This window comes from Chaetodon auriga, unplaced genomic scaffold, assembly GCF_051107435.1.
Source record: "Chaetodon auriga isolate fChaAug3 unplaced genomic scaffold, fChaAug3.hap1 Scaffold_165, whole genome shotgun sequence".
NCBI lineage: Eukaryota > Metazoa > Chordata > Actinopteri > Chaetodontiformes > Chaetodontidae > Chaetodon > Chaetodon auriga.
This window is the reverse complement of record NW_027481947.1, coordinates 430,007-444,070: the sequence shown is the minus strand read 5'-3', so window position 1 is coordinate 444,070 and position 14,064 is coordinate 430,007. Positions and strand designations below refer to the sequence as shown.

Here is a 14,064-nt window from a genome sequence, read left to right as displayed (position 1 = left end):
CCCCATCTTTCCCCTAACCTGAATAATCCCAACCTCACTGACCCCCCTCCTCCCCCCCCTCCCCCCCACCCCTCCCCTAAACCCAACCTTTCTACCTTACTTCCTACTCCGTCCCCCCACTTCTCTCCTAAACTCAACCCCTCTAACCTCCTTCCTACCCCCTCCCCCCACCTCTCCCCTAAACCCAACCCCTCTAACCTCCTTCCTACCCCCTCCCCCCACCTCTCCCCTAAACCCAACCCCTCTAACCTCCCTCCTACCCCTTCCCCTCACCTTTCTCCTAAACTTAACCCCTCTAACCCCCTTCCTACCCCCTCCCCCCACCTCTCCCCTAAACCCAACCCCTCTAGCCTCCCCCCTACCCCTTCCCCTCACCTTTCTCCTAAACTTAACCCCTCTAACCCCCTTCCTACCCCCTCCCCCCACCTCTCCCCTAAACCCAACCCCCCTAACCTCCTCCCACCCCCTTCCCCCCACCTCTCTCCTAACCTTAACCCCTCTGACCTCCCCAACCCCTTCAATCCCAACCCTAGCCCCCTGCCCCGTCCTCCTCCCCATTCTCCCCCTAAACCTGACACTCTTTCTCCCCCTTCTGACTCTCCTGTTCCCCCCACTCTCCCTCCTATCCCAACTACACTTCCTCCCTCTTCAGACCTCTGTACGTTGGCTGGGGGCGAGGTTGCGGCGGCGGTGGGGGGCCCCGATGGATTGATGCAGCCCCAGTTGCCCAGACGCAACCCCAGGCGACAGGTAAAGGTGCAGCTCAACCCCATCCCTCGAGCTGTACTCGACCGCCTGGGGTCGCAGTCGGCTGGGTCCTCTGCCGGGGCCCTCCCCGCTCCCTCCTCCTCCCCCCCAGCCTGCCGCCACCACCACCCCCCCTCTCCGCACAAAGTCCATAACCCCACAGAGACTACACAGACATACAGCAATGTAGTTCTCCCTTGTAGTAACACAATCTCCTCTTCTCCACCTCCAGATCCACCACATGCACAGCAGAGGGAGCCAGAGCTGTTTGCCGCAGGGGCCTGTAGAGCCCTAGAAATCTCTGAGGTGGATAACAACTCTATGATGATGAAGGGTAAAATGAAAGCTAAGCTGAACACTACCTTAACATCTGAGATATCCACCTCCCGCCCAACCAGGGTCCCTGCGGCGACGCCTGGCTCCCCGAACCCCCCAGAACCACATACACACCCACGCACTTTTCGTAAAATTCAGGATTGGTCGCTGGAGGTGCGGAAGAAGATACTCATTATAGGCGATTCAAACCTCTCCCGCATCCCCACATTCAGACACTCACACATTCAGGTAGACAGTTTCCCCGGAGCCACATTTCACCACATCACCGCCATCTTAAAGAAACTGCCACCCCAACACACCGTCACACAGGTAATACTCTCGGTCGGTCTCAACAACTGTCTGTCAGAACATGAACCATCTACCTTTTTGAAACAAGCACAGCAGATGTGGAGCACCAGCCAGATCACCTTCCCTAACGCCACCATTTACTTCCCCATCATAAACTTTTCACGGAAACTGGACCAGCGAAAGCAAACACTACTCACCCGACTCAATAACACCATAGCCTCCAAGTACAACTTTATTCCGGAAATTAACCCATTGCTTTTTCACACCACGGCCGACAACATCCACTGGACTGCCCAGGTGGCCGAACAGATATTCAGGTACTGGAAAGAACACTTAAACTTGTAAAGGGAGATAACTGCACACCTCCCCCACAACTCTCCAACATAACGAATCTCTCTGCTGTTTTCTCCCTCACAGCCGCACAGCTGGAGATCCTAGAAAAAGGACTCACGTTCATCCCGACCCCCAATCCTCCCACCCGGCCGGAACTCAGAAGGGACCTTCATGCCTTCCACCGACGGCTTAAATTGTTAGACCACTTTCAGGGGGCCCAGGGGCGGGAGCCTGTGCCCTTCACGGGACCGTCCACTTGGCAACCACACCCGGACACCATTTCACCCACCATAACACAACTAATCACTGATAACAACCGGGCACTCACACACTGGCACCCCCGTCCACATAGAACACCCAACATTAGCCAGGAACACAAACGCACCCTCAGAACACTAGGCACATCCAAACACATAGTTATTAAACCAGCCGACAAGGGGGGCCAGATTGTTATTCAAGATAGGGACAATTACATATTAGAAGCACACAGACAGTTAAACAACAACACATATTATAGACCACTACACACCTCACTCCAGCAGGAAACACAAACATTAGTTAGGAACATTACAGACACATTACACAGACACAAATACATCACTACAAAACAAAAACAGTACCTGGACGGTCCCGATGAACCCAGGCCCCGCCTCTTTTATCTGTTACCCAAGATCCACAAGCCCCCTGAAACGTGGACGGTCCCTTCTGTTGTTCCGGTCGGCCGCCCCATTGTAAGCGACTGCGGTTCAGAAACCTACGCCATAACCGAATACATAGATCATTTCATCAATCCCCTCGCCAAACTCCACCCTAGCTACATAAAAGACACATACCATTTTGTACAGACAATAAAAAACCAACAGGTACCCGGTCACACCCTCCTTTTTACAATAGACATAGACTCCTTATATACCAACATTGAAACTCCACTTGGATTAGCCGCCGTTCAGTCAATTTTCAACAAACATCCGGATTCAACTCGCCCTGACCACCACATCCTGAAACTTTTGGAAATAACCCTCACCAGAAATGATTTTATGTTCAACAACCAGCACTATCTCCAGCTGTGCGGCTGCGCGATGGGCCGGAAGTATGCGCCGTCCTATGCGGACATATATCTGGCCCACTGGGAGGAAACAGCACTCAGCAACATCCCCGTCAAACCCCGACTGTATTTCCGGTACCTGGATGACATTTTCGGCCTCTGGGACAGCACACCAGAACAGTTCATCACCTTCACCGACACACTCAATTCACACCATCCGAAGATAAAAATCAAGTACAATCTACAACCTCACTCAATAGAATTTCTGGACACGAGTGTCTTCTTCCGCGACTCCAGCGACCAAACCAAGATACTGGCCACCAAAGTCCATTTCAAAGACACCGACCGTCATGCACTCCTCCATAAAACCAGCTACCACCCAAGGCACACGTACAGAGGTCTGATAAAGTCCCAGCTGATACGCTTCCACAGGATCTGCACCTTCCCTGAGCATGTGGAGGAAGCTACAAGCACCCTCTTTAGTGCGCTGAGGCCTAGGGGTTACTCGAAGCGCTTCCTCAGGAGTGTCAAGGCGGAGGTCGGCCGGACCTTCAAAGAAAAATATCACCACAACGTCCCCCGGCCAGCCAGCCCGACTCTCGTCCCCCTGGTGGTCACCTACTCGGAGACCACCAGAAACCTTCTGTCTACTTTTAAAACAAACTTTGAAAGGGCAAGGAACAACTGCGACGCGCTGGGGGACTGCCGGTTGATCTCCGCCCACCGCAGGAATAAAAATCTCAAAGATTTATTGGTACATTCAAACCTGAACAGCTCAACGACACCTGGGGAGGCGCTTCGAGGCTCGGCAATTGGTTTTATCTCCCTCCCCCACATTTTTAACCCCTACGCAAAGACAGGTATAAACCCGTGGCAGGCCCTAAAGCCCACAACAACCAATGTCATATATGCCATTAGGTGCAGGGCCTGCCACAAAACGTATGTGGGGCAGACCAAACACTCAATAGCAACCAGGATAAAACAGCATTTTTACATCATGAACAACGGGAGTGGCACCAGTGTCCTGTATGCACATTTTAAACTCCATGGCCAACACAATGTCCAGAGCATGGGCCTGGAGAGCAGGAGGGATTGGACCACGGCCCAGAGACAGGCAGCGGAGAGGAGATGGATTCATCTACTAAAGACCATAGACCCTACCGGCCTAAACGAAAAGTATGGTTGATGAGTCCATCTCCACTTGATAAATAACAACGTTTTTTGCAGCATTTACTAGAAGTGCTCACCTCCTCCCTTTTCAGGGCTTCTCCCCCTACAGGTTTTGAGCAGGACTCCGACTGCGGTGACCCAAGAAGGAAACTCCTTTTTTTTTTTTTTTTTTTTTTTTTTTTTTTTTTTTTTTTTTATTTAATATATTTATTTACCTCCTTAAATTTCTATATTTTAAGACATATTTATATATTAAATTTATTTAATTGTAACTTTTATCTCCTACAAATCATGAATTTTTTATTTATTTACTTATTTATTGATTCACTAATTTACAAAGATCCTTTAATTATTTATTTAATTTTCTTATGCATTTACTATAATTTTAACTTCTTTTTATACACATATATATTTACTTGATTTCTACTATTTCTTTCTAAAAATTATAAACACATTTATTCCTCACACGAAGCCTCTCACCGCAGCCGGAGTTCCTGCAAACCCTTGTTTCAAATAAAACATATCTTATAAAAAACCTATGAGAAGTGGGTGTCATTATTATTATTAGTATTATTATTTTTTAGCAGGAGCAAGCATTTTTACTTTGAAATTGAACTTTTATAAAGTAAGGTTTTAGACAATAAACAACAGTATTATGCATGATTTTATTCTAATCTTAAAATGTACATATGTGTGGTTCTCTTTTATTTATCGCATGCATATACGGTGTGTTTTTTATCAGCACTTGTTTTTAAGCACTTGTTTTAGCATTTGAGCACTTGTCTTATCATTTGAGCACTTGTTTTATCATTTTAGCACTTATGTCCTTATTAACTTCTCTTGTTTTATGTCTAACCTTTTAAAATTTCAATCAAGCACTTACTATTTATTTATTTAGTTATTTTCTTATAAAACTTGCTCCTTTTAAGTAATGACCACCGTAAGTATCACGGCAGGGGCCCTGAAGGGGGAGGGGACATTTTGATAAATATACAAAGTCCCACTGCCAGCCTGCACCGTTGCCCAATCCTCCATGCACTTCTAAAAATTGACCACACTTTTAAGCATTTTTTAAGGATCAAAGATCCATTTTTATTACAATTAAGGAGGGTCCCAAGATCCTTTGGATCCCCATTGCCCCCGAGAGCCCGTGCCCTTCGCAGTGCTCCCCCCAGGGGCACTACGCTTTTACCTAAACCTAACCCTAACCTTCTTGAAAAATGTGGAACAGAAGGGGGAACGGCTCTTGCACTTCATGAAGACAGTTGCTGTCAACAAATCCAAAAGATTCTACCAAGCTGCAACAAAGCTACAGATTATGATGGGAGAACAGGCAGTCAGCACACAGGTCACAGAGATGGTGCTGCTTCTTCTGGCTTATTTTGACAAGAGAGATGATGTGATGTTCCATTACGTGGAGGACACTTGCCTGGCTGGAGAAGTGGTCATGGACCGAGTTCCCTTGACTCCAACGATTGTTGTATGTGGTAAGTTAACCTTACTTACCTGAGTTGAAGAGTAAAGCCTGACACATACCATGGATGTTGACTATAATGAATTCACCCCTTTTTTTTCTGATGGTGTGGGTTTCTTGGTACATACTTGTTTTCACCCTTGATACATGAGTTAGTGACTGACATGTGAAAATGTAAACTTAATTTCTGGATTATTTTAATTTTCTTTCTTTTTTTCTTTTAAGGACAATCCTGCTTTTCTTCCAGAAGGATGATGCTGTGTGTGGATCACGTCATCGTCAACGAGAACATCTCTTCCTTCATCTCCTCCTTGTGCATGATGTTTGGCTCGTATTACTGCTTCAACATCCATTACCCAACTGCACTTGCATCAACCCTGGAGTTTCTGGAGTTACAGAGGTGCTGCCCTCGCACTGTGTTCCTATCTTGAAGAACTAGACAGGTAGCTAACAGTAGAATGATTGCATGTTTGGAAGTGCTTTTATCCTTTTCTTATTCAGTACATTCACTCTCTACAACTGCAAGAAAATAAGAAACGTGCATACATTTGACGTACTAAATTAATCACCCACAACATAAATCCACATCACAATCATGGCCCCGTGTTGAAATCTATTTCTTTCTTGTGAATGAACTGGTAAAGTTGCCACTTTCTGTAGCCTAGTCAGTTGTGTCTCACCTTGGCTATAGCCTACGTTATCATTTTCATCTTCTGAGAGAGTAAAAGCATCAGAGCGAAGAGCAGCACCACTAATGTCTCCATATACTCCATGTTTATTTACCGGCCACTTCTTTTCTCGCCACCCACGTCTGAGTAGCCGGTTAGTAATGGAAACGCAGGCTGACTCGAGACCACAACTCAGTTCGAGTTAAAACTTTGAATAGAAGGCAGAATGGGGCCAATCTCCCTCAGGCAGATTACTAACCAACCCATTAATGTATGGTTTGAATGGTATTATTGACTTTTCTTAAATAGTAGAGACCCAAATTTCTACCTGATTTTCCTTGTGATACAGTAGAAATGTGTAACATGTTTTGAACTTGTATAGGGGAAGCCAATTATATCACTCAAACCATACATGTTCTGCTTCAGTCCTCTACTGTGGATGTGCAAAGACAGAGCTCATGAAGAGTTATGTTCCTGTAATTTGCAATTTATGGAAATGGAAATGCATTATCTATCTCGAACATGTCATGCGAAATGTTAACGTTCTGATTCATGTTGAGCAAAAAAAAAGAAAAGAAAAGAAAAGAAAAAAGACAGTGTCTCTGGAGGCCCCTTTGCTCCCTGCCTACCAATAAAGTATTAATTAAAGGAAAACTGTAACCTCACACTTATCCTTTCCTTTGTTGTTGTGGAGGCAGTTGTATCATGTATTTGTGTTTGTTTATTATATACATGTGTTTCCTCTGTCTTCTCTGTATTCCTACATGTTTCTTCTCTATAAATCCAGAGAGGGGGACCAAAGTGGAGCGAACCAGTGCTACGCGATTGCATGTTAATGCCAGAGTCCTGATGTTGATTCAGGACCTCTCAGACCACGAATGGCGATCTATTTAAAAAGGTACTAGTGCTAGTGCAACTACGTTCTTTGATTATTGACTGACTTTACAAATGAAATTAATGGGAGAGACAGTGGGAACAGTAACTGTACTGTACTGTTGCTATTGTCCTACTCATTGTCTCGGGACAGTGCCAATTGTCCAGAGACGGCAACGCACTCTACCACGATGCTACGCATTATCCCGAGACAATCAGGCACTGCCCCCGTCCTGAGACAGCCAGGTATTGTCCCCGGGGCAACCAGGTCCTGTCCAGGGGAGCGATGCACTGTCCTAAGAGAGTTGGGCACAGTGCCTGACTGTCCCAGGACAGACAGTGCTGGCTGTCTCAGGACAGTGCCTAGTGTCCAGACAGTTCATACTGCAGCAACAGTACAGCAGTTATTGTTTCCAATGCTACTGATTAATTGAGATTATTGTGTGTGTGTGTGTCTTTATTCCCTAGGTGTCCTTTGAGTGACCACAGCAGTGGATGTTTCCCTAGATGTTCTTCAGGGTGTTGTTCTAGATGTTCCAGCCCATGATTGGTGAGCCATTTAAAAAGGTAGGCATGTGATACTGCTACTGCTACTGTTGTCTTTGATTATTGACTAACTTAACAAATGAAACTAATGGAGATCCTGTTTGTGTTTCTTTCTCTTCTCTATTCCTTAGGTGTCCTTTGAGTGACCACAGCAGTGGATGTTTCCCTAGATGCTCTTCAGGGTGTTGTTCTAGATGTTCCAGCCCATGATTGGCGAGCCATTTAAAAAGGTGGGCGTGTGATACTGCTACTGTCATCTTTGATTATTGACTGACTTAACAAATAAAACTAATGAATATCCTGTATGTGCTTCTTTCTCTTCTCTTCCCATAGGTGTTCCTTTGAGTGACCAAAATACGGGGGTCCTAGTTCAACTGAGGCAAGACTTCTAACTTCTAGATGTTCCCATCCATGATTGGCGAGCCATTATTAAAGGTGGGTGTGATAGTGTTACTGCTACTGTTGTCTTTGATTATTGACTAACTTAACAAATGAAACTAAGGGAGATCCTGTATGTGCTTCTTTCTCTTCTCTATTCCCTTAGGTGTTCCTTTGAGTGACCACAGCATTCATATCTCCACTGTTTTCAAAAATAAACTTGCATTCTTTAGAATGATTCATTGACTAACGAGTGGTTTGTTAACAGCCTATCTTCAAATTAACATTTAGAAGTAATTTGAAGCACTGCGGATAAAAAGTAAAACTGTATTTCATGCGTACATGTCCTGTTGATGTTACGGATAAAAACTGGTAGCTGTGGTTGCCAGAATAATCCTGTTAAAAATGCAGTTCATACTGTATGTAAACATTACAGAACAACTTGTACATTTTACATCCTAAAACTGCTTATTTTACATGACCCGTTGTTTTTATGGATAAAAACTGGCAACAGTGGTTGCCAGAATAATCCTGTAATAAATACAGTACATACTGTATGTAAACATTACTGAACAACTTGTAAATTTTACATTCTAAAACTGCTTATTTTACATTGAATCCTGCTGAAATGTTCATGAAGTCATTGTTAATTGTACATTGAATATCCGTAAAATAAACAATTATGTATTGATTATTGTACATTGCATACCTGTAAAATTTACATTTAGTTATCATTAATGTTACATGGAATCCCAGTGAAATGCACTAGTTATTCTGTAATGCTGTTTACGTTTTATTGTATTTTTAACAAGATTATTCTGGCAACCACTGTTGCCAGTATTTTTCCGTAAAAACAACGGATTTTTTTTTACAGTGTAGATATCAAGTCATGGATGGCAGGGAATTTCCTACAGCTCAACCAGGACAAAACAGAGGTTTTAGTTATAGGTCCTGAAGGCCAGACTGAGAAACTTTTACCAAAACTACAAGATTTTAAACCAACCCAATCTGTAAAAAACCTGGGCGTGATTTTTGACTCTGAGCTGACTTTTATCCCACATATCAAAAATATAACAAAGATAGGCTTTTATCATCTTAAGAACATAGCCAGAGTCTGCCCGTTTCTCTCTCAGGCCAGCACAGAGGTGCTAATGCATGCTTTTATTTCCTGTCGTTTAGACTACTGTAATGCCCTGCTCTCTGGTCTTCCTAAAAAGAGTATTTCATACCTCCAATTGCTGCAAAACTCAGCCGCACGCGTGCTGACAAAGACCAGAGGGCGGGCCCACATTACACCAGCTTTACAGTCGCTGCATTGGCTCCCTGTCCGCTTCAGGGTCGATTTTAAGGTTCTTTTACTAGTTTTTAAATGTCTTAACGGGCTTGCGCCCTCTTACTTATCTGACCTGCTTTTACCATATCAACCCTCGCGGACCCTGAGGTCCTCCAACACCGGCCTTTTATCCATACCAAAAGCCAGAACAAAAACACATGGTGAGACGGCATTTAGCCACTATGCCCCACGCCTGTGGAACAGCCTGCCGGAGGGCCTCAGGACTGCAGAGACTGTTGACATTTTTAAAAAAAGGTTAAAGACACACCTTTTTAATCAGGCTTTTAATTGACTTCAAATTCTTCTTATGTTTTTATCAGTTATCTTATGTTAATGTCTTTTATTCTGATGTCCTATATTTTGCATTATTTTACCCTATTTTATCTACTTTATTTATTATCTTATGAAATTCTCTTCTTTTAACTGTTTAATTTATTTTTTTATTTTTTACTTTAATTCCAGTATTTCCTCTGGGGGGTACTCCACACTGAGAGTTGTGTCTGGTCTGCTCCGGGGGTGCTGTCCTCAGGCCCCATTGGCCCGGCTGGTGGGGGGGCTCCCTACCTTGGTGTGGGGACTCACCGGTACGTCAGGGTCGGTGGGGCCCGGGTGCCGGTGCCCCCTGTGCTCATAGCCCGTGATGACTCCTCTCGGTGTGGACGGCCCCAAAGGTGGCATTCTCCTCAATCCTCAGTGCCTTGCATGTCTCATTACTCCTGCTACTGTCTGTGGTGAGAATGTGTGCTTGTGTGTGTGTGTGTTTCTGTGTGTGTGTATGCATGTGGTTGAGGGTGTGTGTTAGTACATAGGGGGGGTGGGAGGGTTGGGTTTTTCGTGTTATTCTGTTTTTATTTATATTGTTTTTAACTCTTGTAAAGCACTTTGTGTTGCACTATGTATGAAAAGTGCTATATAAATAAAGTTTGATTTGATTTGATTTGTTAGGCTGGGTTGAGGGATCAGAGGAGAGAGAGGAGGGGTGAGGGGGGTATTTTCTTAATTTAGGCATTATGTTTAGTATTTCTTTAGCTAATTAGGTATTTTCTTTAAACTGTATCAGTATTTGGGTTATTTGTATTGTTTGTCAATTGTAAATATTGTTTAATTGTATATATGTTTTAGAATCAGGGGGAGTGTTATTATGATTGGGCTGGTGTGGGAGGAGACTTAGGGGGTAGAAAGGCCAGGTGAGAGGAGCAGTGAGTGTGTGTGAAGGTGGGGGACAGGTTGTGTCTTCTCTCCTCTCCTCTGCTGGGCTGATTACTGGAGCGTTTGCACCTGCCCACCTTCTTTGTCTTTTGGAAGCTGCTGCATGTGTGTAGGACTCTGTACCCTGACTTTTGGACATTCAGTAAAGAGAAAAAAAAAGCCAGAGCTCTGGAACGCAAATCCTGTTGTCTCATGCTTTTTTTTGTTGCCATCTTGCTCTACACCCTTCTGCCATCGGTGGTCCATCCAGCAAGTAGGGGGTTTTACCACCCAAATCCTACAGCCGCTCTTTCTACTTACCAGTTTACCATCAAGTACAGAGCAGGGCAGGCCAACCGCGATGCAGACAGGTTATCCCGGCGGCCTCAAGGTCCACCCCTTGAGGATGAAGCTTTCCCTAAAGAAAGAGAGAGAATAGAGGACATGAGAAAAACGACTCATAGAGACAGGAGGTGACATGGGTAATGAAGTGTTCACTGCATTATGTCAGCATCATCTTGTGATGTTTAAAGGTGAACACTGTCATCATTCAGAGCAACCTGTCGTTGCAGAGTCTCTTGTTCAGAGCAACCTGTCGTTGCAGAGTCTCTTGTTGTCGACCCTTCTATAGTGCCTGATGTTTTCGGTGAGGACACTTTACCATCCATGACTAATTCTGACTGGTGGAATGCTCAAAATAATGATCCATCTATCTCACGTGTCATCACCTTTGTGAGAAGAGCTGTAAAACCCAGTTTCAGAGAGACAAACCTTGAACACCATGATGTCAAACTTCTTCTCAGGGAATGGAAAAAACTCGAACTCAGGGATGATGTCCTCAAACTTCAAACTTCAAACTTTATTTATTTATATGGCACTTTTCATACTTAAAAAGCAACACAAAGTGCCTCACAGAGGCTAAAAACAACAGAGAAGAAAACCCAGCCCTCCCGCCCCCATAACTACATACAGAAACACACACACAGACACACACGCACACGCACCCATACGGATAAGATAAGTAGTAAGCCACCTTTGGGGGCCATCCACACTGAGAGGGCCCCCGGCTCATGACCGGGGGGCGCCGCCCGAGACCACCCCGACCCAGGCAGACAGAAGGCCCCACACCAAGGTGCGGAGGCCTCCAGCCATCCAGGCCAGAGCCGTCCCCTCAGCAGCGCCCCCATCAGTAGGCCAGAAGCAGTTCCCAGTGAGGGGGGCCCCCCATGAGGAAACGCTTGACCTAAAAACCAAGGACCCCATGAGGAAACACTGGAGCTAAAAACCAAGGGACTAAGACATAAACATAAAATTAAATAAAATGAGTAAATGAACAGGAACAGGAAGTGGTCTGAGCAAGGCGATCTTGTCTATCAGTTGGTCTTACCTGAGCAGTTCAGAGAGAGGGCACTGCAGGGAGTGCATAATGATGTTGGCCATCTTGGTTCTGAGCGTGCACTTCATCTTGCTCGTGCCAGGTTCTACTGGCCACGGATGGCCGGAGACATTGAGGAGAAGTGCAAAAGGTGCGACCGTTGTTTCAGGAGGAAGGCTGTGCCTCAAAAGGCCGCGCCTTTGGAGAATGTTTCCGCTACTTACCCGCTTGAGCTTCTTTGTATGGATTATCTATCTCTTGAGCCAGATAACAGAGACACGAGAAACATTTTAGTCATCACTGACCACTTTACAAAATTTGCTGTGGCAGTGCCAACTAAAGATCAGAAAGCCAGAACTGTTGCAAAGGCTCTATGGGAAAACTTTATTGTTCACTACGGGTTTCCCAGTCGTCTGCTCAGCGACCAGGGCAGAGACTTTGAATCTAAAATAATCAGAGAACTCTGCACACTGATAGGAACAGACAAAGTCCGTACCACCCCATACCATCCCTGGGGAAACCCAGTGGAATGGTTTAACCGGACTCTCCTTGGTATGCTAGGGACCCTGGAAGAGAGAGACAAATACCATTGGAGAGATTTTGTCAAACCCTTGGTCCACGCATACAATTGCATGAGAAATGATACAACAGGCTATTCCCCTTATGAACTAGTGTTTGGTAGGCAGCCCAGACTGCCAATTGATCTAGTCCTGGGAATCCACCCTGATATGGGGAACCACAAGACCCACTCAGAGTATGTTAAGGGCCTTCGTCAACGCCTACAAGAGAGCTACTCATTAGCTACTAAAAACTTCCAGAAGATGGGAGGGAAGAACAAAGCTAGGTTTGACAAGAGGGTCAGAGCAGCTGAACTCTTAGAGGGAGATAGGGTCTTAGTGAGAAACGTGAATATCAGGGGGAAACACAAACTGGCAGATCGGTGGGAACAGAAGATCCATGTTGTTGTCAGACGGATTAGAGACAGTCCCGTTCATGTAGTTAAACCTGAAACAGGGGAGGGGCTGCACCGCACGTTGCATAGAGATCTTCTTCTGCCGTGCGGGTTCCTACCTGTGACAGAGATCAAAGAGCACAGTTCTCCCACTGACACATCAAAGAAGATGAGACTGAGGGACAAAACGACAAGAGACACACAAGGGGATGTCATAGTGTGTACTTGTTTTGTTTTGTTTTTCATTGCATGTTGGCTAATGGCTCTCTCTCTCTCTCCTCGCCTGCAGTGGAGGTGTGGCCTGGTGGTGCTGCGGGTCTCCAACACACCTGGGGCAGATCTCCACTGATTGCGCCTTCACTTAAGCAGCTTGGCAGCGTTGCCACGCTGCCAGATTGTTGATGCTTTTCGCTGAGACTCTCCAGCCATTCTGTTCCTATCGTTGCGCCTTAGCCTGTTTCCCTAGACTTGTCTTGTCGCTATTTGAGCTGTGCCTAGTTGCACTAGTTTAGTTTGTTTCTGTATTTTCTGGTAGTGATACTCTTGGTTGTTCGTAGTCCTTAGCTCGCCACGGTGTAGTGATCGCTTTCTTAGTTTGGCTGATTTTATGTTCTTTGAGCAATTAGTATTTCCTTTGTTCTTGCTAGAGTTATTGTTTTCTCCTACCCGCTCGCCACGGTGTAGTGACGCTTTTGTTTTATTGGGCTGATTTTGTGTTTGGGGTTTTCTTTGCATTATTGTTATTAAAGTCTTTGTTGATTTCAACTCCTGGTTTTCCGGCTGTTTCTTCCGCTACATTGGTCCGACTAAATGCCAATTCTACGGAATCATAACAGGGGATGCTGATTGTCAGGAGGATGAGTCACACAGTGATGAGGATGAACTGTATCCTAGCCCATGGGTGCCAGAAATTATCACTAGGGGTCCTTTCCTACAGAGGGAAGGAGGTTTCATTGAGCCTCAACCAGCTTCCAGGGTATTAAACCCTGACACCCCCTCTTTTGTGCCCCACAGCTCCACACACTTACCTGAGACCAATCCACGAGCTTCAACCAGAAACTCCTTTTGTATGCTCTGAGAGTGGTGGTTCAGTTGCACATCCTACTTCACACTGTAGGGCCCCAGATCATGTTATTATTGACATTCCAGAACTGGATATGACACATATCTCACCTGTTAGAGAGAACACAGATCTCATCACCACGGACCCTGTAGTTGTAGACACTGATAATGTAACATCTGAGAGCCTAGAGTCAGAGGCCATACACGTCAGGCATTCTGTTAGGGAGAGGCATCCACCTCGCAAACTCACTTATGATGAGTTGGGGGAGCCTTTAACCTTGGCCATCAGTTCGTTC

The 14,064-nt window shown here is 45.3% G+C and overlaps 1 long non-coding RNA gene across 1 annotated transcript; it reads left to right on the top strand.

Moving 5' to 3' along the window:
• Positions 1-5,318: 5,318 nt before the first annotated feature.
• LOC143317704 (uncharacterized) lies at positions 5,319-8,116 on the top strand. Its single transcript, XR_013076760.1, has 7 exons — positions 5,319-5,406; positions 5,619-5,836; positions 6,849-6,959; positions 7,403-7,501; positions 7,612-7,710; positions 7,814-7,915; positions 8,025-8,116. It is a non-coding gene; the product is annotated as an uncharacterized LOC143317704 (long non-coding RNA).
• The last annotated feature ends 5,948 nt before the right edge of the window (positions 8,117-14,064 follow it).